We start from the raw sequence: 27,584 nt of genomic DNA on the forward strand, positions 1-27,584 counted from the left end.
CAGCCTCAACACTGCTGACTTGACAGGACTGTTCCCGATTACAGATGTAAATATTATTTACTTCTGTGTCTTCTGATTTTACCTACAATCTGGTCTCAAATGACAGTATGACATATCAAAATTTGAGGGATACAGTAAAAGTGGTAATAAGAGGAAAGTTCATATCAGTGCAGGCCTACCTCAAGGAATAAGAAAAATCTCAAATAACCTAACATTTTACCTGAAAGAACTAGAAAAAGAGAAACAGGTAAAGTCCAACGTCAATGGACTTCTAATAAAAATTAGACCAGAATTAAACAAACAGAGAACAAAAAGACAAGAGAAAGAAATTAATGCAACAAGGAGCTGATTCTTTGCAAAGATTAATAAAACTGACATACCTCTGGCTAGATTCACTAAAGAGAGAAAAGATTTAAATAAACAAAATCAGAAATGAAAGGGGAGAAGTTGCAATGGATACCACAGAAATACAAAGGACTATACAAGAATACTATGAAGGGTTATCTGCCACCAAATTTGATAACGTAGAAGAAATGAACAAGTTCTTAGAGATACACAACCTTCTTAGATTGAATCATGAATAACTAGAAAATCGAAATCTAAAATCAACAGTAAGGAAATTGAAACAGTCATCAAAAACCTCCCAAAAAAATAAAAGTCTAGGACCAGATGCTTTACTAGTGAGTTCTACCAAACATTTAAAGAGATTTAATACCTACCATTCTCAAACTCTTCCATAAAACAGAAGAAGAGGCAATACTTCCTAACTCATTTTATGACATTACCTTGACACCAAAATCTTGCAAGAACAGCAAAAAAGAAGAAAATTACAGACTAATATCTCTGATGACTATAGATGGAAAAATCCTAAACAAAATACTAGCAACTCAAATACAACACTACATTAAAAAGATAATACATCACAGTCAATTGGGGTTAATTCCAGGGGTACAAGGATGATTCAACATACACAAAATGAACACTGTGATAAACCAAATTAACAAAATAAAGGATAAAAATCATCTGATTATATAATAGATATAGAAAAAGCATCTGACAAGACACAACATCCATTTATGATTAAAATACTCAATAAAATGAATACAGAAGGAAAATGCCTCAACATAATAAAGGTCATATATGGCAAACCCTCAGCTAATATTATACTCAATGGTGAAAAACTGAAAGTCTTTCCTCTAAGATCAGGAACAAGACAAGGATGACCAATCCCACCACTGTTATTCAACAGAGTATTGGAAGTCCTTGCCAGAGCAATTCACAAGAGAAAGAAATAAAAGACATCCAAACTGGGAATGAAGAAGTAAAATTGTCACTTTTTGCCGATAACATTATTCTTTATACAGGAAATCCTAAAGACTCCAACAAAAAAAGCATAAAAAAAAAAACTATTAAAAACACAAACAAATACAGTAAAGTTGCAGGATACAAAAATCAGTGTACAAAAATCCATTGTGTTCCTGTATACTAATGAAAAAAATTCAATTTGCAATTACAACAAAAAGAATGAAATGCCTAGGAATAAACTTAAAGGATGTAAAGGAACTATACACTGAAAACTATAAGACATTATTGAATGAAATTAAAGAAGACACAAAGAAATGGAAAGATAGTCCATGTTCATGTATTGGAAGAATCAACATGGTTGAAATGGCCGTATTACCCAAAGCAATATACAGATTTAATGCAATCCCCATCAAAATCCCAATGGCATTTTTCAAAAAAATAGAACAAAAAAAAGTCATCAAATTTGTATGAAACCACAAAAGATCCCAAATAGCCAAGGCCATCCTGAGATAAAAGAACAAAGCCAGAGCTATCACACTCCCTGACTTCCAATTATACTACAAAGCTACAATAATCAAAACAACATGGCATTGGCAAAAAAAAAAAAAACAGACACACAGACAAATGGAACAAAATTGAGAACCCAGAAATAAACCTACATGTCTATGGACTACTACTTTTTGACAAAGGGGCCAAATAACATACAATTGAGAAAAGAAAGGCTCTTCAATAAACAGTGCTGGGAAAATTGGAAAGCCACATGCAAAAAAGTGCTATTTGATACCATAAACAAAAATTAGCTCAAAATGGATCAAAAACCTAAATATAAGAAATGAAACAATAAAATACATAGAACATAGGTACTAAACTTATGGACCTTGATCTCAGAGAGAATTTTAAGAATTTGACCCCAAAGGCAAGAAAAATAAAAGCAAAAATAAACAAATGGGACTATATCAAACTAAAAACCTTCCGCACAGCAAAAGAAACCCAACAAAACAAAAAGGCAACCAACTGAATGGGAGAAGATATTTGCAAATAATACATTTAATAAGGGCCTAATATCCAAAATATATAAAGAACTCATACAACTCAACAAAAAAAATAAATAATAATAATCCTATTAAAAAAAGGGGAGAGGACCTGAACAGATACTCTTCCCTGGAAGACATATAAATGGCCAACAAGTGTATGAAAAGATGCTCAACTTCACTAGCTATAAGGGAAATGCAAATCAAAACCACAAGGAGACACCATCTCACACCTGTTAGAATGGCTACTGTCAACAAGACAAGTAATAACAAGTGTTGGAGAGGATGTAGAGAAAAAGGAATCTTCATACACTGCTGGAGGGAATGTAAATTGTATGGAGATTTCTCAAAAAAATTAAGAATAGAGCTACCATATGATCCAGTAATCCCTCCTCTGGGTAGCTACCTGAAAATTTTGAAAACATTTATTCATAAAGATATATGTACCCCTGTGTTCATTGTAGCATTGTTCACGATAGTCAAGACATGGAAATAACTTAAGTGTCCTTCGATGGATGGTTGGATAAAGAAGATGTGGTACATATATACAATGGAATATTATTCAGCCATAGGAAAAGATGAAATACTGCCATTTGAGACAACATGATGTTGAGATTATCATGCTTAACAAAATAAGTCAGGTGGAAAAGGACAAGAACCATATGATTTCCACTGGAATCTGTGGGATATAAAACAGAAAGCAACAAATGAACAAGCAAAACAAACCATAAGAACTCTTAGACACAGACAATAGTATGGTGGTTACGGGAAGGGGAAGGGAATGGGGAGAGGCAGAAGAGAGTAAATGGGGTCAAATCATGGTGACGGAAGGGGACTACACTGGATGATGAGGACACAATGCAATATACAGATGATGTATTATAGAGTTGTATACTTGAAACTTATATAATTTTATTAATGAATAACACCCCAATAAATTTAAAAACCTTATATATGTACATGTGAGATATATGCAGAAGCAAGAATATATGAGGCCTGGTTTTAAAACATAAAAGTCAATAGGAGCAAACCCACAGATGGTAGAGATATTGGGATTATAGCACAGGGGCTTTAAACTATCATAAATATGTGGAAAACATACTTAAAAGATGGGGAATTTCAGCAAAGATAAAAAAACCTTTTTTAAGAAAAAAGAGAGTTACTGGGAACAAAATATACTAAAATTGAAGAATCCGTCAAATGGACTTACCATCAGATTGGATACAGCAGAGGAAGCAATGAGAGAATTTGAACACGGTCAATATAATACCAAAACTGAAACACGGGACAATGAGTTAAAAGTTGAACAAAATATCTAGAGCATTCATTTCGCAGGGGTGTCCAAACTTTTTTCAACGGTTTTCACCAAGGGCCATATGCGGTAAAATACATAAACAGTCGGGCCACTCACTCGAGGTGAAGTACCTATTGCCTCACCTGGTTTATTTAAGTAAACTAAATATATTTTTGGAATTTGCTGCGGGCCAATTAAAAATGGATTGCGGGCCGCAGTTGGCCCGCGGGGCCGCAGTTTGGACACCTCTGTAAGTGTCAAGTGTAATTGGTGTCCCTGAAGAAGAGAGGGAAAACAATGAGGCAGAAAAAATGCTTGAAGAGTTAATTGCCACAAATTTTCTAAAATGGATTGCTATATCAATCTATGGATTGAAGAAGCTCTGAAAACTCCAAGAAGAATGACTACAAAGAAAACCACATATAAGCACATCGTACTCAAATTGCTGAAAACCAAAGATAAACAGAAATTCTTAAAAGCAGCCAAATGAAAAATATTTTATGTAGAGATTTTTTTTTTTAATGATAAAAAACATAGCTGACTGCTTATCAGACACAACGGACGCCAGAAGTCAAGATATGACATCCTTAACATGCCGAGGAGGAAAAAACAACTTTCACACTAGAATCTTACATTCAGTGAATATATTCTTCAAAACTGAAAGTGAAATAAAAACATACTCAGTGAGACAAAAGTTGAGAGAACTTTTCTCCAGCAAACCTACATTATAAGAAATGCTTAAAAAAGCAAATTAAGTTAAAATGGTCAGAGATCCTTGGAATGTTAGGAAGAAAGTAAAATCATGAATGAGTAATAGTCTTTGATAAACCAAGAATTTATATTGTAACATCAAGTGTAATCACTAAGACTAGATAAAATATATATATATATATATATATATATACACAAGTTCCAAGATGTTAAAGAAGGGAAAATTAAATAATAAAAAAAGTCAATCCGAAAGAAAGTAAAAAGGAAGAATAAAAGACAAGAAGGAAATAAACACTAAGCTGTATTTAAATTTTAATATATCAGTAATTATTTTTCATATAAATCAACTTAATTCAAGTAAAAGATAAAACAGAAAAAAAAAGATTTAAAAGATGCAGTTTGAAATAGATTCATCCAAAACAAAAAAAAAACTGAAAGTATGGAAATGCACACATACACACACACACACACACACACACATCCTACAGAAGCTAACAAAAAGGTTGGAAAATCTGTATAAATATCAGACAAACATCAGAGAAAGTAGACTTTAGGTGGGAAAGTTTGACTAAAAATGAAAGGAGACACTGCATAATGAAAAAATATTTAATTACTTTCTGCACCCACCCTCTTACCCACCCCCAGTTAAGCTAAAAGTATTACCTGAATTGCTTTGAAAACTATTTGCCACATGGAGCTTTCCCAAGGATTGCCTTGCCCATTTCTAAAATATTAATAACAATTTCCAATAACAGCAAATATCCAGTTGGTGTTCACATATCTCTGAATATGCAAAATTATTTTCAACTGTTGGCATTCTAATAGGAACCAAAGTCTACAATTTGACTGATTGTGGTATCTCTTAACTGTCTAATATGCTGCTTCCTTTTTCTCTTTTTCTTTCAATTCATTTATTAAAGATACAGAGTTGTTTGTACTATACAAGTTTTTCATTCTAGATTTTGCTAATTAAATTGCCATGATATTGTTTAACATGTTTCTCTGTCCTCTATTTCCTATAAACCAATGGTTAAATTTGGAGACTTATATGAATCAGGTTAAATTTTTTGGCAAGAATACTTCATAGGTGATTATGTGAATTATGCCAGGAGAAGTATATTATGCAGAGCATATATTTTATCTCTTTGATATTAGCAATGTTCGTGATCTTTACTAAGATCCATTATTTCATTAGGAGGCTTTTCTCTTTCTTATCAGAGAACAAAATGCTGATAGATTCTTACAGATACCAGAAGTTTTCCTATAGGATAGTATTGAAAAAAGTGCTTAAACCTATCATCAGCTTGTTTTCCTTCCTCCTTGACATACTTTAAAAGGATTTGTTAGAGTCACATGAAGAATCTGAGTCCTCAAATTCACACTTAAATCTCACATCAGCAGAAGGAGTCAGAGATAGGCTTCAAGTGCTTCCGTGTCATCAAGATTCCACCGAAGAGGAAACAGAGCTCAAAGACAGAGAAAAAACATTCATGTGTTTCAGCAAAGGTGATGCCAGCTGGAGAGGTGAGAAGTATTTGCTGCTTCGATGAGTCATATAAAATTTACCCGACTTGATGGTGGTGAAGAGCCTTTGAAAAATATTTGCTTAAATAAACTTTGTCCCTTGCATGGCTCCTGGCAACTTTCTCTTTGGATGATATTTATCTTAGAAGTGAAGTTCACTACTACGTAATACTTTCTCTTAGCCTCTCTAACTCCACAAGAATTCAATGCCTTGAAATTGCCCTTTGGCTATAAATTTTTTCTCAGTGTGAATCCCTTTGGGCTTGCCTCTCCTCCAAAGTCATATGCTCCACCGTTACTTTTCCCCTTCCCTTTTCCCCAAAGCTCCCCACTCCTCAGGTGGATGTAAAACAGATGTTAGGAAAGCCATCTATCTGATTGGGCTAAAGCAACTGAGCAAAAAATTACTGATGTAATACTTCCCCTTCACCCAATCCCAGTATCTTCAGAAACATAGGCTATGTTTTAATCCTAATGATGTTTAAATTACAGTAATCACAGGCCTAAAATACAGTAGTCCCCCCTTATCCAAGGGGCGTATGTTCCAAGAACCCCTAGTGGATACCTGAAACTGTGGCTATTACTCACCTCACGTATAACTATGATTTTTCCTATACACACACACCTATAGACATACACTGTATGGCTTCTCCTTGGCATATGCAAATGCCAGCATCACTACTGCGCTTGATTATTAAATGAAATAAGGGTGAACACAAACACTGTCATAAATATGGTTGTGACTGGCGATCTGATAACTGAGAACACTACTGAGTGATTAACAGGCAAGGAGCATATTCAGCATGAATACGCTGGACAAAGGGACGATTCACATCCAGGGCAGGAGAGAGCAGGACGGAGTGAGATTTCAGCACACCACTAAAAACTTATGAATTGTTTATTTCTGGAATTTTCCATTTCATGATTTTGGACTGCAGCTGACTGTAGGTAACTGAAACCATGAAAAGCAAAAGTGTGGAGAAGGGGGACTATTGTAGACACCTAATGCGCATATGTCACAACCTGGCAATATAAGAAGAGAATATGGATGGTCATGTCAAGACCTCCCTTTCTAAAACCTATTTTTAATTTATTTTACAAGGGAAAATGAACTCAACCTGATTAATTAAAACATAAAAATAGGTAAGATGGCTACTTGTCATAAACATGTAGGAAAATGGCATCTAAAAGTATAGACATCCCCCATTATCAGGGGAACACGAGCATTTTCCATGATAACAAGTTTGCTTCCTTGTTTAGTTTGTAATCTGGAACTCAAACTCAGGGCTGATAAATAATGGATGGCTTTTTTTTTAACCCATTGAACTATTTAGATAAGAAAAAGAGGACTTGAGCGGAGGTTAGCTCAGTTGGTTAGAGCGCAGTGCTCTTAACAACAAGGTTGCCGGTTTGATCCCCACATGGGCCACTGTGAGCTGCACCCTCCACAACTAAACTGAACAACTACTTGACTTGGAGCTGATGCCTCCTGGAAAAACACACTTAAATTAAATAAAAGCTTAGAAAGAGAGAAAGAGAGAGAGAGAGAGAGAGAGAAACAAAGAAACAAAGAGAAAGAAAGGCTTTAAAAGCTGCGCTCATTTCAGACATTTTGCTCCACTGATTTTGGGAAGACATTTATGCGTTTTTATGGGCTTAGTGTTAAGACTTCATATGAATACGTTACAACATGCGTTTTCTCTACTCTAAGAACAGCTCTTATATCAGTGAAAGAGGACCATAAGTCACAATTGCCATTTACCATTTCTTTCTACATGCCACATTTTATGGCGTACTTTCTTTGAGAGACGTTAGGTCCACCTAGCTACTGTGGACCAAAGATCACTAATTCTATCAGAATGAATCGCTGAAGTTGAACATGGGTAAATTTAACTTCTCTTGAATCATCACAAAATTCTCACTTGTTAATATAAATGTTTATTGATTTTTGCTTATTACCCAAATAAACATATAATCAGTGGAGAAAATTTGAAAATATGGATATATAAATTTAAAAAAAAACATAAAATAAAATATGATAAATTCTACCATCAAAGGTAACAAACACTAACATCTTCAACTTCCTTTTTCTAATCTTTTTGCTATACTTCTCCAAATGTTTTTTATAAAAATTAGTTATTTTATTTCATAACATTTTTTATATCTTGCTAACTTAAATTAATTCTATATTGGGTACACATTTCCATTCTATTACCTATTATTTTACAAAAGCATTTTAGGGGCCACATAGCATTCTACTGATGGGTATGCTACAAAAATATTTAACTATGGAAATACATATTTGTAATGTGATGATGGATATAACAAAAAAAGTACAAATTGTACTTGTACTTCAAATTGCACCAATACATCTGACCATTTCACTTCTAATTATTAAAAGTTATAAAATAGGTAGAGATTTTAAGATATCCACCGAAATCCATTCTCCCCTCCCTCCTGGAAACATAGCTGGAGACCGACTACATTCCCAATTCCCCTTCCTTCGAAGTATGGAATGTGATCCAAACGATATGTGCCATTTCCAGCCTTACACCTTAAAACACTGGACATGTGCTTCCCTGCATTCATCTCTCCCCAACCACATCTCACTTCAACTGAAACCAAGAATTAGCAATCACCAGACTTTAATCAAAGAGATAACAACATACCCTAGGATATGGCACTGGCTGGAAGGGAAACCTGAGTCTCTCTCTGAAGGACTGAGTGGAAGATAATTGCCTCAGAGCATTCCAGGACAATTGGGAGGGAGAGAAAATAATGATGTTTCTATTGTTTAAGTAACTTTTTTTTGGATCTGTTACAGTAGCAGTTACACCTAATTCACCTTCTATTTATCCAATCAGTGGTGATTTATCTATTCGATTCATGCAAAAGTAATTGTGGTTTTTGCAATTATTTTTAACCTTTTAAACTGCAATTACTTTTGTACCAACCTGATACAATAAATGTTAATACCATTTCAGTTTGGTATTAACAGAGTCAACATCTCTCTGTCATCTCTAGTATCAAATGATGTGAGTTTTCCCTGGATGATGTATTTAAGTGCACAGACATTCATTCTAAGAGCATTTTGCTTTTTAACTATGTGCATATCTATCATTTCCATTCGAATGTTAATACCATTTCAGTTTGGTCTGAAATTTAGTCCATATTGGAATTTCCCCTTCAGGAGCAAATCAATCATAATTTCCATTTCTGAATCTCTGGCAATAATATGGAATGAACAACATTCCTTTGTTTGGTCCAAATCAGGAAGGTTCTTGATGTTTTCTGCTTCCACTAGAGTTTACTGACATTTGACAAAACAAGGTAATACCCACCCTGACCCCAAGAGGAAACTCACCTGGGCTAGGAACTAGCCCTGTCACTGATATCAAGTTGCTTTTTATACAATAATAATATAGATGCTCAAAGATATCCTGGAAATAAAGCTATGGGCCTTCTTTTCACAAATGCAAAAGCTGATGCTTAGAAAGGTTAGGGGGCTTGATCGACGCCACATAGATGCAGATGCCCCCAAAGAAATCAGAATTAGAACTCAAGCCCTGATTTCTAATCAAAAATAGTTTCCAGTGTTCTAAAATACAAAACCATAAACAGAATTATTTCCCAAAGGTTCTAACTTAAAATATCCAGCCACATTTTCTTTTTCCCCGATACTACTACCCCTCTTTAAATCCAAATGTACTGCAGTCCAATGCACAGTCCAGTCAGTTCTCCTAGGCTGAGTGATAAGCATTCGTTCTTTGAACAATTCTTACACAACCAGCATGGATTTCGCACTAGTGAGTCAGATACAATTCCTACAGAAGAAGATACATGTGGAAAGCAAGCAACTATAATACAACATTCTGAGTGTGAGGAGTTATATAGGATGGGCGGGAAATAAAATGTTTATGGTTTTATATAAGCACAAACCCTAATCCCATCTTTAAGGTCACGGAAGTCTTCCTGGAAGAAGAGCCATGAAGGTGATTTCTAAAGAATGTGTAGATGACACCCAGATAAACAGGAGAAGAACACAGAGAAGGCTGGAGCCACCACATGTAATGGAACTCAGGAGGAATCCCAGTTTAACACCTGTTTCCATCTCCTTCAAATTCGTTACCCTCTTACCCTCTCCAAATTATTTTTCCCATATTCCAATTTCTGTTCCAAGTGGTGAGCCAATACTAGTCATAACCATGGAAAAAATGTAAAACCCTAAAGACACCATGGACTTCAATTTCAATAAAAATTGCTGGAAATAACTTTATTTTACTGTCAAGTCACACTTTTTCTTTACCATTGCATTAACATTCTCAGCAAAACTAAAATATGTGATGCTGAAAGTATTCAGGTTTTTCATGCATGAAGGATCATGATTTTGAAACTTTTCTCTAGAGCTTCTTAAAAGATTGATGGAGCCTATAATCATTTGTCTAAATTGAGGAGGTAAATGGGCCTGCAATAAGGTCTCTGGGTCATGTAATCATCTGTTTCTCCAGTCTCTCGAGTTAAATTAGGAACATTCCTGATTGATAGCACAAGCACAAATTATTTCACATACCACTGGCCTTCCCCAAAACCTCTTAGTTATAGATGTGGAGGCCTGTTGCATGTTATTAAATGTTTAAATAACTATGAAAATGATTTATGTTCCATGTTTGAGAATAACACATTTAAGTGTCTGTTCAAATATTACCATAAAGTTTTAAAACAATTTAATATATATAAGAGAATACAATAATGTATTAAAATACATCATGGAATATATATTTTAAATGTGTAATATGTAATGGTGACGTACGAAGCACCAAATGTGTCAACATAATGACGTCTTTTCACGGATGCATGTATAGTTATCATAGTGAAAGTTCATTAATGATATACTCTTGTGGTTATACTGATTTTGAAACATTCCAACTGACATGACACAATTTTAAACAATTAGTAGAAACATGAAGTGGAGTAAAATCAACTATTTTCTACGTATTACTGAATAAAATGTTTATTAATAATTCAAACCAAAGAAACTGTTTTTGAAAAGATGTAGAGAAAATTAATTTAAAATAAGCATGTGTTACTATTAGTGAAAAACTATTAAATAAATAGGTTAAAATTCAAGAGTAGATCAAATGATCTTATTAGGGTAGTTAAGTTTTAAAATAAAAGTTTACACAATGCAAAAGCCTCATTAAGAAATCCTCATATTAAAAGCTACAGAAGTAACAATGTCATCGGATACAATTCTTATGAACCAAACATTACCTGTTTTGTGGGAAACAGTGCATTTCAAAGCAAGACAATTAAACGATTATTTAAACATTAAAGCCTCCATTTTACAAATAACATGGTGCTGCTTTCAACCTTTTGAAAAGTGAACTGCTGTGTGCTATTGTTTTCAACAGAGTTAATGTTCTCCAATGGGTTCTCTCTTCTGCCTCCAATTAATTAACTGTCACCTGGTTTTAGAAAATTAGCAGTTGTACAGGTTTAAGCATTAAAACAAAAAACAAAAAAACAAAACAGTAAGCCACCACCTTACATGTTTGGTGTTCTTATATAATGCCATATAATATGTATATAAAATAAAGTTCTTTATTCACTTTTATATGTAATCAGATAAACTAAAGAAAAAAATCTTACAATTTGAAAAGACTGCATGTCTCACCTTGACTGTAATAGTGACCTGATCCAGTCTATCAGAGATGTCTCTCAATTGTTTTAAGTATCAACTTTACGTTCCAATCAAACATTAATAAACTGTTCCATCTATGAGATGAATTTATTCCCTCAACCCCACCTCACCTTACTAAGTCTCTCAATTTTATCTAGTGTTTGAGATCCAAATGCCATTCCCGTAAGCACATCCCCAAGAATTTGAGGAACTCTACTCCTATTCACCTCCAGGGAAGTTCCTTAATCACAATAAGGCAGAAGTTCTTCTTCAGTCATATTTGATGAACTCCAGTGATTCAAAAAGAAAAAAAGAAAAAGAAAGAAAGAAAGAAAGAAACAAAGAAAGAAAGAAAGAAAGAAAGAAAGAAAGAAAGAAAGAAAGAAAGAAAGAACATCCTTTGCTCCAATGACAAATCTTAAAAAGGCTAAAACTTCTACCCAGAGTGTTATATACTAGTCGACAACTAAGTATGCTTTTCAAATACATTATTTGAATCAGCCTTCAGTTGCATAATGTGCCCTTTGGGAACCAGACAATTTATTGTCAAGGTTTGTGTGGTGTTGCTCACCTACTTTCCTTTTGTCAACATCAACCAGATGATTATACCCCTGCCTGTCCCAGGGTCCCAGATGGTCAGGGTCCCCGGAGTCACTCTTATTCCTGACAACCAGGTGGTTCTTTATCCTGTCTTATTCTCATTACTCAGTAGCAACCCTCTGACTTAACCCCACTCAGTCCAAGCACCTGGCTCAAATTTAATTGCTGTCTTAATCATTTGACAAACCTGATTTTATTCTTCCATCTTCTCAGAACACCTAGCTTGTACTCACTTGTGTACTCCTGCCTGCAGCCTGGGCTTACTCTGCATCTGGGCTTATTCTAGTGATACTGACACCTTTCTGCCTAGTAACATGGAGATAATGTCACGTCTTCCAGATGGCCTATCGAAAACATGGTATAATATTAAAGGAGCCACACTATTTACAAGACAACGACATATGTTAAAGTGAGGTCACTATAATATAGAAATCATATATCGCGGTCATTTTCTTTTCTTTTTTACTGCTGACATAAATTTGTGGCATACCAACAACGATTTAGGACTAAGGTGTCAAAGCATAAACAGCTGTGTTCTTCGCCATCTACTCCTGGTTCTCTACCTTGCAGACACATGATAGGACTGCACTCCCCTGCCCCTTTAAAGTTAGGCATGGTCATATATTTCCACTGAAATGGGAGAAGTGTCAATTCCAGGCAGTAGCTCTAAGAGTCAGTGTAAGGCTCACCACCATCTCTGCCTGCAACTGAGATGATCATGGAAGCAAGGGTCAAAATGGAGTAAGGGGGGTGGGGGGTGGGAGATGAGGGTAAGGGGGATCAAATATATGGTGATGGAAGGAGAACTGACTCTGGGTGGTGAACACACAATGGGATTTATAGATGATGTAATACAGAATTGTACACCTGAAATCTATATAATTTTACTAACAATTGTCACCCAAATAAACTTAAAAAAAATTTTTTTTTTAAATGGAGTTGCTTTTAAGCAGAGGTGCGAGATGAACAGCGACCCCTGCTGGCCCTTGCTGGACATGCAGTGTGATCAAGAAATAAACGAGTCAAGCCACAGAGTTTTCAAGTTGTGTTTTACTCCGGCATAACATTGCCAATTCTGTCTAATATAGGAATTAAAGGAAACCTAAAGAGTTAGACAGGATTGAATATCTGACATGATCGATAATTAGTTAGAACTAAGGGAGTCCTTTTGGCATGAAGCAGTGAGCCCAAATTTAGTCACCATCTATTTAATTTTAAATTGAAATCAATTGTCATTTCTCCTCATTTCAACTGAAAATAAATAGTAGTATTTAGACTCCAAGCCGTCATCATTTCTTCTAAATTAATGATACATGAAATCAAGGCCATTTTATTTAATACCATCTGTAAAGACTGCAACTCTACAGGGCATAATTAACCTTAGAGACATTACTCAATTTAGGGATCTAATCACACGTATCATATTAAACTAGCTATAAATTAGTTAATCTGTAGATTCATTATCTACATATTAAAGACTATAATTTAGTACATTTTATGGAATTATTGGAAATCTGTCCCTATTTCTACTAAACATAAGAGTCTAAGTATTCTTACTTATTAATAAAAATGCTAAAACATTTTATGTATTCACTTATTTTTAGGAAACAATTAACAACCTGACGATCACATCACCCAATGATCAAGCTCTTTAGAGCAACATGTAATCTTTGACTAAATACTGATCCCTGAAAGTGTCTATCACACAATGTTTAATCAAAATGTGTACCCATAGCTTGTGAGTGGTGTTAAAAAGATGTTTTGGAACTATCATCTTTTGAACATGAAGGACATATTTAAGCAAATGAAATGAAAAGTAGTTGCAGCTGGAAAAAGCATATCCAAATTTGTTGCAGTGCTCATAATTGGAACACTTTTCCTATTTCATGTTTTTCCACTTTGAATAAAAGTGTTTGCATCCAGTACTTCTGTTTAAATAGTCCTTCAGTGTCTTGCTCTTATTTATTTTCTGTTTCATTTTTCTCTTCAACTTAGTTGTCACAGAATTTCATTTGATTTCTATAGTCTGATATTTTCTCTAATGACTCACAGTTTTTCTACAGTTTCTCAGGATTTCTATGCAAAATTCAGCCATTTTTGTAATTTTAGAGGTTTAGTACTTTTATTAAGTAAATGCTTGAAAATATATTGCATTCTTCTATTCACATGTAGATTCATTATAGTATCAAAATGAATGGCACTTCTGTTAAACTTTACACATAGACATCCTAACCTCAATTCAAAAATTAATACAATCTCAGCAATACATACAATTCTTACAAAGAGTAAACACCTATCTGTCATCTCTAGTATCAAATAATGCGATTTTTTTCACTGGATGACGTATTTAAGTGCACAGACATTCATACTAAGAGCATATTGCTTTTTAACTATGTGCATATCTATCATTTCCATTCGACTGTGAGGTCTTCAAAATAAAGAAAATTCTCATTGATTTTTGAATCCCTTGCACCTGGCACAAATTGAATAGAAACTCATTAAATAAAATTATGCTTATACTAATACCTTTCACTAGATTTGAGTATAATCAAAGGATGTGAAATGAGAGAAAGAGGTTTTTTCCCTTTGATCATTGCCAGAGAAATGGTTTCTATTACTACAACTGCTGCTCATTATACTTGTGCATGCATAATGCATAACTCACTACCCTGTCCCCTTTTAGCCCTGTCCCCGTCTAGCCTTTCACATTGTCTTGCAGAGAAAGATCACTCCATCCCAAAGGAAGAGTGTACATCACTTTAGAACTATAGACAGTGTCTGGAGAGAGATATATACTCACATAGCAGAATGTCTCCCCACCTCCTTTCTATCCATTCTCATTCAAAAACCAGGTCTTAATATATGTCTATAGATTTTAACATATCCAGATTGGGCCTGGTCTGAATAAATATTATACATGGGTGAGACTTACAAATTCATTCATTCATTCACTCAATTACTTATTGAAATTTTCTCCATCTGAATCAAATTTGAACTAAGATACTATCTACCTCCCATGATGAAGAAACACATTTTCTAATTAAAAAATGTCCAGCAGGCAGAGCTCCGAGCAGTGAAACTTTGTATAACAGTATACACATTTTATTACACCGTTGCCAAAACCCAGACAATGAACAATACCAAGGGTGAACCTTAATGTAAGTATGGACATTGGGTAATAACAATGTACCAATATAAGTTGCAACAAATGTGATTCTGCTTGGGATGTTGATAGTGGGAGAGGTAGTGCCTGTGTAGCAGTAAAGGGTATGTGGCAACTCTGTATTTTCCACTCAATTTGTGAATCTAAAACTACTCTAAAAAAATAGTCTATTTTGAAAAAAATTGTCTCAAGTCCCATAAGGACAGCAGGGTCATACTGGTGCCCTGCTAGGAACCACTAGCCCAGGGAAGATGCCTGGTAGGCCAGGGCAGGCCCTATGCAACAACACGTCAAGAGGGCTTGATGACTAAAAGTGCTCGGGAGCAAACAACCCTTCCACGTACCTTGCTGATTCTGCATCCAGTCTTCCTGGGGTCCAGGCTCCCTAGGATCTGTCCCCAGTCCCGGCTGTGGGGATAACTTTGGCCACAGGTGGGGACTTCTGGAGCACACACCAGGGTCGACCCGCCTCCTAAATAGAGTTGGTAAGTCCCTTGAAGTCAGATCTCACGGAAATGCCTTAGCATTGCCCTCCTGGGCAGTGCCTAGGATCTGCTGATGAGAGAAACCTGGGAGTCCCGAATATATCTTCCCGAAACAAGGTCCTAAATAGTCTGGTTCAAACGACCTTCCCTCTTCGGCATAAGGAGTGCATTCCCAGGCTCGTCTGGCCCCAGGAAGATGGCTTGCTGGTTGTGGGCAACCCCTTTCCATACAGGGCTAGAGGTCCTGACGCCTGAGGCAGGTGAGCAAAAGTAAACTGCACCTTTACATGACGCACGACTCTCTTTCATGCTCGCTGGGTGAGCGGGTCTGAATAGCAGGAACATGCCGGGCCACGCGTGGGCACTTCTGGGAGACACACCGTCTGTCTGTATCCATCCTACTCCAAAACAGAGTTGCTAATTCGCCGGCAGCTAGATATCTCAGGATCTCGGAGCTAAATCTGGCGGGATTTCGGAAGCCTTCCTGGGTTTAACCAGGGCTGCATATAAGAGACACCTGGGAATCATGGTTGACAGACAGGTCCTAAGTCCATAGGGACAGCAAGATTCCATGGTATCTGGTGGTTACTACCATTCAAACGTCCTCAGCAATGGCACACTGCAGGAAACTGCTGGCCCCAGGAAGATGGCCTGGTGGGAGAGGGCAGGACCTATTTAACAGGCCAAGATGGACGGATATTTAGGACAGGCGCAGGGGAGAGAACTGCGCATGCACGTTGGGTGCTGATCGGCATCCAGGTTCTTCAGGATAGGTTCCCGGCTCTTGCAGGGATAGAACGAGGTACAGGTGGGGACTTCTCAGGGACACAGCTGGGCTTCCAGGGTCCACCATGCTTTTAAACAGAGTTAATTCCCCCTGAAGCCAGATCTCCCTGTGAACTGCTTTGCCTTGCCCTCCCCGCCAGTGCCAGGCATCCGCTGATAAGAGACACCTGGGAGACCTGTGTCCCACAAAGGGCCTTGTATGCTGTCTTCCCAGAACAGAGCTATAATGAGCCTGGCTCAGATGAGCTTCCCTGTTCTGAAAAAAAAAAAAAAAAATCACCAATATTTTACAGTCCATTTGTAACTTTACTGTATTCATCTAACACAGACACCCCTGGAGGGCCGTGGTTACTAAACCAGGGATGGATATGGCATTGGCTGTAATAGTGAAAACCACATTTATGACTTACTGGGGGCTTTTCTCATTGGGGTGGGAGAGGTAATGACCCTAAAGGCAGGCATGATTATTGTTTTCAATTAATAACATCAAAACAGTTTTAATGAAGCGGAGTAATTTGTCCAATATCATACAGCAAGTCGGAAGAAGAGCTGGGAATTTACCCCAAGCCCATCTGATGTCAAATCTGATGCTTTCAGCTATCTGTTGATTCAATATTCATGGAAAATCTGCTATGTCCCTGACCCTCCTCGAGGTACCATAGACACAGACGTGAACAAGACAGACACAAACCCAGACCCCATGGAGGTAATATTTTGAGATTGGATAGTCAGGATAAAAGGAAACTATATATACATTTACATAGAGAGATTATATAAATATAGATGTAGATATAGATCATTTATATGTAAATTATATAAATATATGTGTACATATTTAAAACACACACTAAGAAACTTTTTTTTTTCATAAAATACAAGGATTGATCAGAGATTTGGTAGAAAGTGACCGGAAGTCCACCTCAAGCTGGTTAGTCAGGGAAGGTGACTCTGAGCAATCTGTATCTTAAACTGAGACAGGAGTGACAAAGAACCGGTTACCTGAAGATCAGAGGAAGAACATCCCAATGCAAAATTCCTAAGGTAAAAATGAACTTATAAGGATCATATGACTAGAGCATACTGAAGCAAGGGTAGAGAAGGAGGGAGGCACTGGGGTAAGGAGTCTGGATTTAATTCTAAATCCAATGGGAAAAAGCATTGGTGGTTTTAAGCAAGTGACATTCCAGGTCCTGGGTAGGTGACAGATTATAGGGGTGCGCACGTGAAAACAGTCAAGTTAGGACCTGATTAGGCAAAAATGGAAATGATGGTCGTTTGGACTAACAGGCTAATGGTACAAATAGAATTAAAAGGGTAAATTTTGAATGTGTAAATAGAGACACAAAGTTTGTGGTCCTGGCTCCCTGTAGAATGAACATCCTAAAAATCCCTACGTAGACAACAACACTGTCATCTTCCATGAAATAGTTCCACTTTAGTGGGTTCAGCAAAGGGAAAATTTCCTATTGAATTTTGGTTTGTGGTGGTGTAAAGTACTTGGGGAATTACTCCTACGTACATGTCAGCACCATTATACTATTTGCTGAGTTCATTGATTATGCCATGCTATAATGGTAGAAATAAAATTAAAGTGAAATCAAAGCTTAAAAATTCTGACCGTCTTAATAAACACATATTTTTAGTTCCTCACTACATTTTATTACATGATTTTGAGTATAAGTAAGACTCAGAAACCAAACTATCCTTTAAAATTGTCTGCCTAAGTGCATTTTGTAATATATGAGAGTTCTTTAAATCTCATTAAATGATGCAAGTAAAGAACTAATAAAAAATACTGGCTCCTTTTTCTGAATGTTTACAAAGTTCCCATTTTCCTTTACAGGCACTGTCTATGGACATTTGAGCAAGTTACTTCACCACCATAGCTTCAGCTTCCTCGTCAGTAAAATAACAATAATGAAACTACTTGCTGAGTATTTACAAGGAGAGATAGAACTTAAAATTGTGGGGTGTGAGGCTTTAGATGGATCTAATTCTTAAAGAAAAAAACAGAAACAAATATGACAAAATATTAAGTCTATGGGCATATATGCTATATTATTTTCTATACTTTTCTTTGTGTTTAAAAACACCTCACTTTTTCTCATTAAACTGTTTCCTTGTCATTTGTTTAACATATGAGTAATTTAGCAGAGTTTGTGATAATATTAGCAATATGCTAATAATTTAGCATAGTTATCTCAATCATTACAAATTTTTTCAAAACTTACAGGTGTCAAATCTGTGCAGTTTTTTTTTAAGCATAAGAGAGGCAATATAGCACATAGAAAGAGAAGAGAACTTTAAATCAGACAGATCTTTATTTTAGTTCTTGTTCAATCACTAATAAGCTGGTTAATGCTTGGGAATTTCTTCACTTCTAGAAACTTTGATTCTTAACTTGTAAAATTAAGATAATCATATCTACCTTGAAGAGACATTGTAAGAATTATACATAATATACTGTATACCACATATCTGGCACAGTATTTCCCTGAAAACTCATAGTTATTATTACCCTGCAATATGATTTTTCTGGACCTGTTAATACAAATTTATTTAAGTTAACGATGTACTATTTCTTAATGCTTTTTGTTTTATAGAGCTTTAAATATCTCTTAATATCCTTTTCAGTTTGAAACATCATTTTCATTCCCCTGGCCACATAACATCTGACCTCTGCCTCTCCCATATTTCTCATATCTAATTACCAGTCATCTCTATTCAATCCGCCTAAGTGACATTTCTTGCCACAGTCCCTCCCCCTCCTTTCCCACTGCCACCATCGTTATTCAGAGACTTATTGTCTCACATCTGGACTATTAAAATAAACGCCTAACTCCTGTTTCTTCCTCATCCAATGAATTCTCGACACCAATGTCAAATTAATTTTCTACAGTTCAGAACAAGTTACTCTCCCGCTGAGAAACCTTCAAAGATTTCCCCATTGCCCACAGAATAAAATTCTTACCCTCACTTTCTTACCCTTGATAAAATATCCTGAACTTTCTTTTCCAATTTAATTTCTCACAGCTTCATGAAGTGTACCTTCTAGGCATGTGGGTTAAGAGCCACTTCAGGAAATGATGGCTGACTATTTCTGATTTTCTGACTAATGTGATTTTCCTATTTAAGATAAAAAGAAAGTCCAGAAAGAATTGATTGCATGATAAATTAATTCAATACAAATATCAATTTTTCAAATTGTTTAGTTGAACTTGCTGATGAATAAGTACTAAACATATTGGTGGGGACCTGGGCTACTTTAATCCAGGTTACTTAAATTTTCTCTTCAATGTTGAGGATATTTTTCTACCTATTAAGTAGTAGATAAGATCATCTCCTTTATTATGCTTATCTAGTGTCTTCAGGATCACAGGAATTATATTTTGAACTATAGAGTCAAAAGGAGCACTAAGATACGTTGCTCTTATTTTACAAATGACAAAACTAAATCTCGCAGAGCAACCATCTGAAGTGCTCTGGGTCACCTTCCCATGTAAGGACACACAGCAGGTTGCACTCAACGTGTAAACTAATACTAACCGCAAAAAATTGTATACTATTTTGTCCTTATTTTTATTTGTTGCAATGGTTTGCATATTTGTTTGGAAATCGTTCATATGTACGTGTATCATCCCTGTTTTCCTATAACTTCTGAAAATCAAATACAGTTGAGTAAGAAATAATTAAAAATTCACTATTTTCAGTTAATCACATGCAAACAAAGTGTTATAATAGATAGATTCTAACAAATAGACCTCTACTTTCAGGGGGGAGGAGAAAGAAAACCTGTTTCCAAAATTCTTCAGGGCCAAGGTTGTTAATAAAATAAAGATGCTGTATATATACACAATGGAATACTATTCTGCCATAAGAAAAGATGAAATAGTGCCATTTCTGACAACATGGATGGATCTTGAGATTATAACGCTAAGCGAAATAAGTCAGACAGAACAAGTTGAGAACCATATGATTTCACTGATATGTGGGATATAAATCTGAGAGCAACAAAGGAACAAGACAAACAAATAAAGAAACAAAAACTCATAGACATAGACAACAGTTTAGTGGTTACCAGAGGGTAATGGGGGAAGGGGGTGGTAGATGCGGGTAAACGGGCTCAAATATATGGTGATGGAAGAACTGACTCGAGGTGGTGAACACACAGTGTGATTCATAGATAATATTACAGAATTATACACTGGAAAACTATGTAATTTTACTAACCGTTGTCACCCCCAATAAACTTTAATAAAAATATATATGTATTTGTTGATTTTCTCTGTTCCATGTCTAACTTTTATCTTTTCCACCAATCATTGACAGGACAGGGAATAAATTAGGAAATTCTTTTTTAACCAACATAACTTGCAACATAGGGCTATGTACTCAATAAATACATCTTGAAATGAGTATTGCTTACAATTTTCTCAGAGTGCCAGGCAGTTATATAATTATTCGCATCCTAGAAATTGTAATTCCTTGAGAACTTGGGAAATAGAAATACAAACATGGTATGTAACTGTAGAAGAGACTAATTTTTATCTCTACACTCTTAGGGGTTTTGGCTGTGCCTGAGAATTAAACTAACAAATGGCAGATTAACAGGAGAAAAACGTACAAACTTACATAAATTTTATGTGACACAGGAGCCCTCATAATGAAAAGAAGATCCAAAGAAATGGTGAAACCTATGTACTTTTATATTAGGTTGAACAAAGAAAGGCAATTGTAGAAAAGTAACTAAAATATACTGGGAGACTAAAGGAAGATAAGAAGTATTTTAACAAGGTCTGTTTGTACAGAAATCTCTCTACTTTGACTCTGTCAAAGACTGGGTTTTTTTCTCCTGTTCAGAGAGGGCATCTTTCACATGGGAGTTTTTATATCCTGTTCTCAGGAATATAAGGGAAATTAGAATGCCCTTCTTGAATCTGCTGATTTTATAAGTGCTTTTATAAGTTCAAAATAGTCCTTATGCCAAAGTGGCATATTTTGGGTTGTCATATTCTGCCATCCTTCATAACGAACATCCATCTACATAAAGTAAAATGTAAGCACACAAGCTCTCTCTCAACTCCTAAATTCCAGATAGGTTTGATAAAAACAGCAGTTCATTTTGGCCTGCCACAAAGATGGATAGAGTCCTGGCTGAGTCACATAAAGGAACAGGGAGCTCTAAGACAGGTGCGAGAGCTCCGTGTACTTCACCATGTTGTCTGCGACTTACTCTTCCAAGTGATGTATTATAGCGCCAAAATAGGAAAGCAGACATCACCTGTCACTTCAGGTTTTACAATAAAAAAAAGGAAAATAAAAAGGATTTACTTCTTGGTGAACATGTATCATTTTATGAAGACAGGGAACATTTGATCCAAGTCTCCACTAGACCAACAACTCACTTTTTGAAGTCCTAAAGGCAACAGAAATGTCTAGAGAGATTTCAAATGGATGAGTGGGTCCACTGGCCGAAGACCTGCAAACCATTTCTCACTCAATTTTTTTTATTCATCTCATACTGCCATGGGTATAATTCTCAAACTCCACCAGGTCTAATGAATGACCCCATCAAAGAGTCAGATGATAAGGACTTTTGCAAGGACTGAAGAAAAGGATATCTCTGCAGGCTAAATCACTGGTAGCTCATCTTACCACTCTCCTGCAGGGTTACAATTCTACTCTTTGTCATAACTTCACACTAGTCCAGATTCCAATCATTTCTCCCCTGGAAATTTGCAGCAGTCTTCTAACACCCCCATTATTCCCAATCCCTACTCTGGCACATTCCCTCTTACTCCTCTTCAGTGCTTTCTGCACACTGCAGACAGAATTCTGTTTCAAAAGTTCAATTCTGATCACGTTCCTCACCATGGTTTCCTATTGCCCCCAGGACAAAAGTCAATGGTTTAACATCACAGCAAGACCTTCCTATCTGGTCCTTGATCCACAACAGAGTCCCGTCTAGTCCTATGGATCCAATGGACAATGGTATCTAGAATCCTTAAGTTTCTCAAGCACCTATGGAAATGTTTGAAAGCTAAATTAAAAAGTTGGCTTCAAAATATAAAACAAAATCAATATCCAGTTTAGCCAATGTTGCATGAATTTCTACAAAACATGACATTTTGTCAACTATTCAACTGCTATTTAAAACAATTCTTATGCTCTATTAAATATATTTAATGTGAGATACAGATGCTAGATATAATGTAAAATGCGACCTTTGAGGTAAAAGTGCCTACAGATATAAATGTCTTAAAATCATCCTGGCATCTTGCCTCTCTCCCACCCTACCCTCACTCTTCAGTCCAGCCAAACCAAACCTCTTTAAGTACCGTAACATGTCATGGTAGTTTTTGTTCCCCTACAGGCCTCATCAATGCCATTCCTTCTCAGTGGATGACTGCTTTACACACTTGGCCCCCCTTACCTGGCTGACTCCCCAACTCACCCAGTGTAGATTCAATGGCTTTCCATCTAATCCCATGGCACACAACACTCTGCTGCCATTCACACTTAGCACACATATTGCCTCTTGTTGTCCAGCTGCTGTTCTTTCCCCCTGGAACAGAAGTTCTAGATGGGCATAGACAGTGTCTCTCCTTCTCTCCTGTTTGCCATCAGGTACCCAGAGCTTAACACAGAGTCCAGCATTTAGTAATGAACATTTGTTGATTGAATATGTAAAACCCTCTGCCTCACTCAATCATAATTCCACTGTTTTGTTTAGATCTTCTCATTAAACAACTGATCAGCATTTTGTTTTTGACTGTTTGCTTAGTTGATTTCACTGGTCTCATGCAACCTGCTAAGTATGAGGACCTAGTCTGTGTCTTTTATATTCAGTCAGTTTTTTATTTCTCCTTCAAACATGCCCTACCTTGCAGGAAATACTAATATTTAGGGCCTAAAATTTATCTTTACTTTGTATTTTATTTTACACTAAATTACTAGCATTTGAAATATATATATATATATATATATATATATATACATATAAATTTGGATTTTCCAAAGTCTTCGAAAATTATACTACACTATTTCACTATAACAAATTTTTGATTGTTTAAATGAATTCATTTAAATCTGCAGCTGAAAAGAGTAATTGATACATATCTAAAACTGCTAATGAAAGTTAGGATAAGTAATTTCTCAGTAAATCCTAACTGCTGTCATGAGGCTCTGACAACGCAGCCCCTAGAAACAACCCTTTCCTCCAAGGTGGCAGGAAGAAAGCAACGTGATAGAGCAGAAAGAGCAGTTAGGCCTAAGTTCAAATCTTACCTCTGACATTTGTAGTCCATATTACCTTGACAAATTGCTTAAATGCAGCCAGTTTCCCCATGTAAAACAGAAAAATAAAGCCCACTTTGCATAGTTTTAGTGTGGATTACAGGTAACTTGGACAAAGCACTTTGTTCATTTAATAAGAACTAGCATTATTTCAATTAATGCCGATTTAAAAATATTTTAACTCTGCAAACAGCGTATTCTTGAAACTGTTTCTTATAAAGCTTTGTTCTTCATTCAAATTTCCTTCATCATATGGGCTTTAATAACAATTTGTATATCTTCAGTGAAGGGGAGTAGAAATAAAAAAACATGCTTTACAACATTTTTAGTTCTTAGGTTTGGAGATTTTAGGCCTGTAATTTTTTTTTTTTTGTCAAAAAGTGATTTATTCCTCCCTTTCCCATGTTCAGAAATCCTTCTGATCCTTTACACAATTCCTTCTGGAACAAACTTCCCTCTTCTCCCCCAGCCAGCCCCAGTGGGTTTGCCTTTCTAGGCTCTGGGACTAGAAGAGGAGGCAAGATATGTGAATGTTTCTTCACTGGGATGTAAATTTTTAAGAAACAAATGTTTAAATGAGAAAAACATGATCATTTTCGGCTAAGGACAAAATGTTCAAAATCCTAAAGGCTTATACAAAAGGTAAGGAGTAAATTTTATTTGAGACACAATAAAGTCTAGAGTAGAATATTTTACAATAGAACTTTAAGTATATAGCTCATCAGAACCCAGTCAACTGAAATAACAATTACATAATGATCTTAATAGATAGAACTGAAGCTTTAAAAAATAATATAAACCATTGTACTTAGCAATTTGTCTTACAGTAATTTGAGCCCTTATTCTCCTCCTTTTTCACATGATAGATTTGGTTGAGAAAATGTCAATGGTCCCTCCAGCAGTAATATTCCTTGTCTTAATTATATGATGCTAGAGAGTATGAGAAACATTGATAAAAATGAGGTTTGTAATCACAGTCTGCCCCAAGGATAAAAGTTTTGTGCCAACTCTAATAAAGCATCATGGCCTAAAGCAGTGGTTCTTAACCTTTCGGAGGTCACAGGATCCCTTTTGAAACCAAGGAAAGCTATGATGCCTCTCACCAGGATAAAATTCCTAATTCTCGGGAAACCAATAAGCCCCAGATTAAGAACCTATGCATTAGGGTGTTTCCAGCTTTGGGGGATGTCTTAGCCAGCTTGGTCTGCTCTAACAAAATACCATAAACTGGGTGGCTTACAAACAACAGACATTTATGTCTCACAATTCTGAAGGCTGGAAGTCTGACATCAAGTCCCAGCCAGGTCAGGTTCTGGTGAGAGCGCTCTTCCTTCTGGGTTGCAGACTGCCAACTTCTCATCCTATCCTCACATGACAGAGCGCACAAAGTGGAAGTAAGCTGTCCTGTGACTGTTATAAGGGCACTAATTCCATTCATGAGGCTTCCCCCCTTATGACTTCATCTAATCCTATTTCTATCCCAAAGACCCCACCTCCTAATACCGTCATATGGGGGAAGAGGTATAGGGTTTCAACATATGAATCTGGGGGGATACATTCAGTCCATAACAGGGGAGTTTCTGGGTCCCATCCATGTATTCCTGAGAGAAGAGCTGTGGGAGTTTAGATGGACACCTCTAAGTAAAACCACTTGTAGCTGTTCAAAGGTAAACATTGCCTCAAAACTTTGAGATTTGCTTGAGGCTATTCATCTCATTTGTTTTGCTCACTTTTTTACTTAGCTTTATCTATACTCATATTCAAAATATTTCTAATTACTGGAAAAGAAACACAGAGGTCAAAGATATTTAAACAAATCTATTAAAATAATTACTTGAGAAGAAGTATCTCATAAACTACTCTACCATTTTCCTCTCACTGGAACATCGTGATTTCTTTGAATCCCAGTTTCCCCATAAACAATGGGGATGATAACATATCCTCTGTCAATCACCCACGATAGATCTGAAGATCAAGTGACATGATTTAATGTAATATCAATGATAGGATAGTAGTAGCTTACAGTTATTATGAATTTAGGATGTGGCAAACAACTGTGTTGAATACTTTAGTAGGACATGAGGAATACTTTCTTTAATCCTCCCAGTAATCCTATAAATTTTATTTCCATTTTCACACACGAGAAAAAATGGAGGCAGAGAGACTGAGTAACTAGAGAAAAATGAAAGAATTTGATAAGCGCAGAGCAGGATGCCTATCTCAGACATCTGTTGACAAAGTTCAAGGTCCTAAACTATATACTCAGCTGCCTGCTGTAAGAGTAATACATTCAATACATGTAAACCATATGAAAGCAATTAAACCTACATGTACTATCAGTTGTGGTTCTATGATGCCACTGTAAGTGCAGATGATATTTTACTTTATACAGAAGAAAATAAGCAATCACCCACAAAGAATTCAAGCCAACAGCTGTGGGTCTGAATCCCAGCTCTGCTACTAACCAGCTATGGGACCTTGGCCTGGTACTTTAGCTCTTGGAGCTTTGTGTCTTTGTCTAGGTTTCTGCAGAAGCAGACCCTGAGCAAGTAGCTTATTTGGAAGAAATCTCAAGAAACACTGGTAGGTGAGTAGGGAAATTGCAGGAGAAGTTACTCACAGTTGATAACTGTAGCTTAATACCTACCATAGAGGTACTCCAAAATCCTGGGTAGAAGAGATGCCCTACGTTGCCCAACTGAGGGAGAGTGGGGCTGAGATATTTGTCCACCAATTTCCAGCAGTCTTTGGCTGACGGCTGCTCCTGGTGACATTACTTCTTAGGCATTTCTGGGTTGCCATTACACAGATCTGCAGTCTCCAGCTGCTAATAAAGGTCCTCAAGCAAAGAGATGCAGATGCCACTGAAAACTGGAAGTCCCGCCTGCCTGAAATGGTGAGGCCCAAGGACACAAACAGAATTTGCCATACTCGGTTTCCTCAGCCATAAAATGTGGGAAAGACCTATTTTTCAAGTTGGTATAAAATGAGCCACAGTGTGTATCGTTTGCCTGGAAATCAAGAGGCCTCTAGGATCAGTCTCTGTTCTTCACCAATAAAGCCAATGCCCTTTTGGCAGCTACTACCTTTCAGCTCCTACGTGTGTAAATAGGTAGGTTGGTCAATCCACATAGACCACACGCATAACGTGACAACAAAGGATTGAACACAAAACAAGTTTGGTCTAAGAAAGAACAGTACTACTTAAATTCAAACTACTCCATTATCTTTTATATTGTAAAGGAAACCTAGAGAATAAGTTTAAAAAATGAACTATTCTTGCTAATGGGTAAGTGCTTACTTCCACATACACTCCAAAACATAGTGAATATATTCAAACGATGACACTCTCCAGAATCACTGTACTGCTTTGATGAAAGTACACTTGAACCCTTTTAATATAGTCAATAATTTTCTAATAACTATGTACAGTGTTGGGTGGGTAGTAGACTCGCGGGGTTATCACTTTGTGAGTTATGCAAATGTCTGATCACATGTTGTTCTGTATGCCTGAAACTAATAAACAAATAAACAAACAGTCAATATAGCTCAATGGGAAGATAGTCACTATAGCTGAGAAACCATCTGGTCACTAACATTGTGTTTAAAGAGGGGAGAGCCTCAGACAGGTTCATTAACTTGTCCAAGGTCACACAGGAAGTTTCTGGCATCCCACAGCTCCTGGTTCACTGTCCTTTCTTCTATACCA

The 27,584-nt window shown here is 36.3% G+C and overlaps 2 non-coding genes across 2 annotated transcripts; one reads left to right on the forward strand and one right to left on the reverse strand.

Moving 5' to 3' along the window:
- Window positions 1–24,296: 24,296 nt before the first annotated feature.
- Window positions 24,297–24,422, reverse strand: LOC117036511 (small nucleolar RNA SNORD22). Its single transcript, XR_004425402.1, has one exon. It is a non-coding gene; the product is annotated as a small nucleolar RNA SNORD22 (small nucleolar RNA).
- A 2,792-nt stretch (window positions 24,423–27,214) lies between these two features.
- On the forward strand, window positions 27,215–27,291 carry LOC117036512 (small nucleolar RNA MBII-202). The gene has a single exon (XR_004425403.1). It is a non-coding gene; the product is annotated as a small nucleolar RNA MBII-202 (small nucleolar RNA).
- Window positions 27,292–27,584: the final 293 nt, after the last annotated feature.

Source organism: Rhinolophus ferrumequinum, chromosome 16 (assembly GCF_004115265.2).
Source record: "Rhinolophus ferrumequinum isolate MPI-CBG mRhiFer1 chromosome 16, mRhiFer1_v1.p, whole genome shotgun sequence".
In the NCBI taxonomy this organism is placed as follows: Eukaryota; Metazoa; Chordata; class Mammalia; order Chiroptera; family Rhinolophidae; genus Rhinolophus; species Rhinolophus ferrumequinum.